Raw genomic sequence first — 5,000 nt, forward strand, 5'->3', positions numbered from 1 at the left:
TTTTAGACACCAATGCGACATATGCAGCACTAGGCCAAAACTGCTGCGGGTTTCGGGCATACATGCTCTGAACACAACACTTGGTAAAGACTTTCCTGGACTGACCATCATTCTGGACTAGGATGAAGTTACAAAATCAGAGAAGTCGATGCATGGTCAAGCAGGCAAAACATACATGGAGAGTGTATGGTTTAATTGTTTTATAATAATTTTTTTAAAATAGAAATGAAAGATTTAAAAGTTATAACATTGCTTGCCACGGCTGCAATTTTCTGCAACTTGCTTTACTTTCTCATCAGCAAGTCCTGTTGTGGAACATCCTTGATGAGAAATGCCCACTCTGAACATCCAAGAGAATATGTAACTTTGTTTAGGAGATACAAAACATCCCAGTTCCTTTAATAGACCAATCCACCCCAAGCAGAGGTGACTGAATTTCTGTGCCGAAGGGGCATATTCACAGAATAGGCGTTACATGGCTGCCACAAAGAACAGAGTTTCTGTACTCCATACAGCCAATTATTAGAGTGGAGAGGGCTGCTGCAGTCCATTCAACCAACAAACTTTGATCCTCTAGAGACTAATGAAAAGGATGTATATACGGATGAGATGCGGGCAGTATTTTTTGGTGGATTTTGCAGACATTTAGGACCATATCAGTGATAAGTGGTAATATGTCAACAGTGAATTATTTTGATGGTTTCCTTTCTAAAAGAAATACTTCAGATAAAATTCAAATGGAAATTAAGCAGTAAAAATAGCATGCGGCAAATATAAAAAATTCATTGAAACTGATTATAAAGCATTTAAGAAAATGGCTTTGCTATAATGCAGACTTTATGCCTCTGATTTGCAAAGGCAGACAAAGAAATATATGACTTTCCAGGTTTTTAACCTTAGATTGCAAATGAAGCAAAGAAGAAGTCTGAAAAGGGTAATCGGATAACCCATGTTAAACATAATTTTACATTACCCTAGGGCAAAGTCACTGCCAGTATTACGATAGTACAGCATTTTCCATTTGAATAACCTTTAACTGTTCAGTTTGGCCATAGACGGTAGAACTAATCAAGCAAATTTAATCAATTGCCCACAAAAAATAGCGCCGAGGTATTCAGCATAGTTTTTAGCATTTTTGGTCAAAAGTAATTTTTCTGATATTACTGGCAACCGCCACATTGCATTAATGCAAATGGCGATGGTTGCCAAATTTTGCCCTCAGTTTTGCTCTAAAAGCTTATTTGAATGTGATTTTGCATTGATAAAAAAATCCTACTAGAGAACTTCTGTGTCCAGTATTAATTGTTCCATTTTTTATTTGCCTCAGGCCTGTCGCATCAAATACCACTTCACTCATGTACTTTTTCATTTCAGTGATATATGACTCTCTCTCTCTCTCTCATTTCATTTCAGTGATATCTCTCTCTCTCTCTCTCTCTCTCTCTCTCTCTCTCTCTCATAGCACGCAGCGGAGCGCTTGTTGCAAGTGAATCTAATATCATGTTTAATGGGATTCATAATCCTTCTTGACTATCGGTGTGCACAAAGGGTTGCCCTAAACGTACGTGCTTTGTTAGACGCTTAACCCGAATGGCGGAAGATTACCCGTCTGGATCATTCATTAGCATAGCGAGGGGGCGGGGGCGGGGGACGCGGTGTATCGCAGGTGGAGATCGATGGCACTCCGAGGAAAATCACGATTGCCGAGTCTCTCGTGAGCCCTAACTGCTTTTAATACCACCAACTATCCCTGACTGGAACAACGGGGGTCGATTGGCGAGCAGCCATTTTTTTTTTTTTTTTGATCTTGTGTTATCACGGGCCTTAACTTATGCATATGGAAATCAAGCTGAACTGTTATGAGCAATGGGACTGTTAGCTTTGATTGCCATTGGGGATAATGTTTTATTGGCAGCTGAATACGGAGCGAGCAAATAGCAATCACTTTCATCACAGCCTGGCAGCATATCAAAGCGAAGATTTATTTTAGGTCAAAAAGAATCGATAAGCCTTATGAATCCTTTTCAGAAGAGCCTTTGATCTATAGTAATATGTCCGGAAGAGAGAAAAAAAACATATAAAGGATATAAAATTGTCACTTTTGCAAATGAACGTGAAATACAGCATTACGTAAGTGGAACATTGCACTCGACAAGACACTCGAAGGTAAAAGAATCTTTTACCCAAAAATCGTGTTATTGCATTGCAAATAGATTACTGAGAATAATGATTACTGGTGTAATTGAAAGTCTGCTTTATATACCTTATGTCAAGAAAGGATGTATTTTCACTGAAGTTTAATTTAAGATTTTTTTTATACATCTGATATCAATATATTTCTGTGGAAAAGAAAAATGTAAAAACGAATTAACTTCTACAATTGAATCAGCATTTTTAAGAGGTATTGTGATAAAACAAATTACTCTTCCATCGAGAATAAAGGCAATCTGAATCTTCACAATGAAGTTTTGGCTATTTCTTCTCCTCGATACTGAGATTGGGAAGCTTTATATAATACTGCATGAAACCAAAAGTTTAATGGCATTTGAAATTATAAATGGAAATGGCAATGCAGATGAACTTGGGAAGATGGCTTATTTAAAACCACCAAAATATTAACAAAATTTATTAATTTTTTCGTGTAATTCATCTCAGTGCAAGGTAAACAGAAATATATCAGCGGGGTCTATGATGTTCTGTTAAAATTATGACGTAGACGGATCTACGTTTGTGATTCATAGAAATTCAAAGTAAACAAAAAAGGAACCTAAGATAAATGAGAATCAAATACCTAATGAGCTTTAATCCACACTGAAGTGAGAGAGAGAGAGAGAGAGAGAGAGAGAGAGAGAGAGAGAGAGAGAGAGAGAGAGAGAGAGAGAGAGAGAGAGAATGTTTTGAAAAGTAATACCTTGTGTTTTATTGATAAAGTAGCTTACAATAACTAAAGAAATTATAACAATATCAGTGTAAAAGATGATAGAATCTCTTGGAATCAGCTTAGCAACTATTCCTCAATCGTAGTGAACCGTTCTATACACAGATTACTCGTGTCTTCTAAAGCCGGATTGGAAATTTGTTTGATTATGTATGTTACGCTGATTCATTAGTCCTTAATTCACAAGACAGTCTTGAATTTCATTCATCTACGCTGTAACTCGAAGAGCTTTGTATCAACAGGAATCATACACAAATGGCTGCGTAGGACATGGGCACTTTGCAATGCGTTGCGTGTTTCAGTGTACTCTGTCCAGGAGTTTTGATGATTTTGGTAACAATTATTGTTCCTTTCAGACATCTTATTTCTACTGAATTGGTCCATGCAAGCACATTTTGAACATTAGATGAATGTCTGTGATGCAAAGCCAAGCATTTTGTGAGAGTTAGCAATATTAATTTGCTATTATTTTTAATATCTTTATCAAGCTTTCTCCTGAAATGGGTATTTGTACTCGTACACTTGAGTATGAAGAGCTGGTTTCCAATTACATTGAGATTGCCTAGTTTTCCCATTTTCCATTATATATATATATATATATATATATATATATATATATATATATATATATATATATATATACTATATACATATATATGTATGTATATATATATATATATATATATATATATATATATATATATATATATATATAGCTTCAAAAGAATATGGTGTTCATTACGAAGAAGGAAGAGGAGGTAAAGGAATACAGAAAGAAGAGATCTCACTTATTAAAAGAATAAAAAATTAATATATAGATAAAAATGTATTAAAACACAAGCAGAATATCTTCGGGCATGAACTTCTGAGGTTATATATAAAGAACCTCTATGCATGAACCCTATTCATATGGAACAAGCCCAACAAGAACCTCTGGAACTGGGCCACTGACTGAGGAATAAAGAACCTCTGGAACTGAGAAATTTAAGTCCAAAAGAATAAGAACCTCTGGTGAAATTCTAATTACGGGTGTGAGGAAGAAGTAAGAGGAGGTCAAAGGGAATACAGAAAGAAATCTCACTCTGGAAATTAAAAAGAATAAAAAATAATCAAGCAGAATAGGAATAAAGAACCTCTGGAACTGAGAAATTTATCCACTGCATCTTGTGAGGAATGAACTGGAACTGAGGTTCAATTTGCAGTTGTGCGTAAGTCCAACGGTGTGAAGAACCTCTTCAAAACATCCTCAGGGAGTCTGGAACTGAGAAATTCTAAGTCCAACGGTGTGAGGAATAAAGAACCTCTGGAACTGAGAAATTCTAAGTCCAACGGTGTGAGGAATAAAGAACCTCTGGAACTGAGAAATTCTAAGTCCAACGGTGTGAGGAATAAAGAACCTCTGGAACTGAGAAATTCTAAGTTCAACGGTGCGAGGAATAAGGAACCTCTGGGACTGAGAAATTCTACAACAAAGTACATTTACTGCATATTGGTGCGGCTGTTCAGCAAATCTGGTTGTTCTTGGCAGGAAAGGAGGTTCAAGGATCAATTGTGAATGTGAAAGATCTCTGTTAAAATACAACTTATGAAAAAATGACAAACAAGAGACCATCCGTCGATGGTCGAGGTCATAACTGTTAATATTACGAAACAAACCTACCATCACGAACCACTAAGTCCAAAAGAGAAATATCTCTGGCAAAAGCAGGCATCCACTCTGGAGGACAGCATTCTAATAAACGAAGGACAAATGATCTAAAGTAGGCTGCATTGATTTTATCGGTTATAAATGCATGAGGCCTTTCGTACAGTACCTAACTTTTGTGCGGCATTTGCTGACACTTCCATTAGACGTTTCTCAAAAGTAAGATGGGGGTCAAAAGTTACCCCTAGAATCGTTAAAACTTCAGACTCAACCAGCAGAGTCCCATCAACCTGAAGGGCAGGATGGAGTGGAAAGTCTGTGCGAGATCTGCTAATCAACAGCGTTTTCGTTTTACTGGAGTTCAGCCTCATACCCCACCGACTACGCTGTAGCCCCCAGGTGGTAGGCCTACCTGAC

The sequence above is a fragment of the Macrobrachium rosenbergii genome, chromosome 6 (genome assembly GCF_040412425.1).
Source record: "Macrobrachium rosenbergii isolate ZJJX-2024 chromosome 6, ASM4041242v1, whole genome shotgun sequence".
NCBI classification, from domain to species: domain Eukaryota; kingdom Metazoa; phylum Arthropoda; class Malacostraca; order Decapoda; family Palaemonidae; genus Macrobrachium; species Macrobrachium rosenbergii.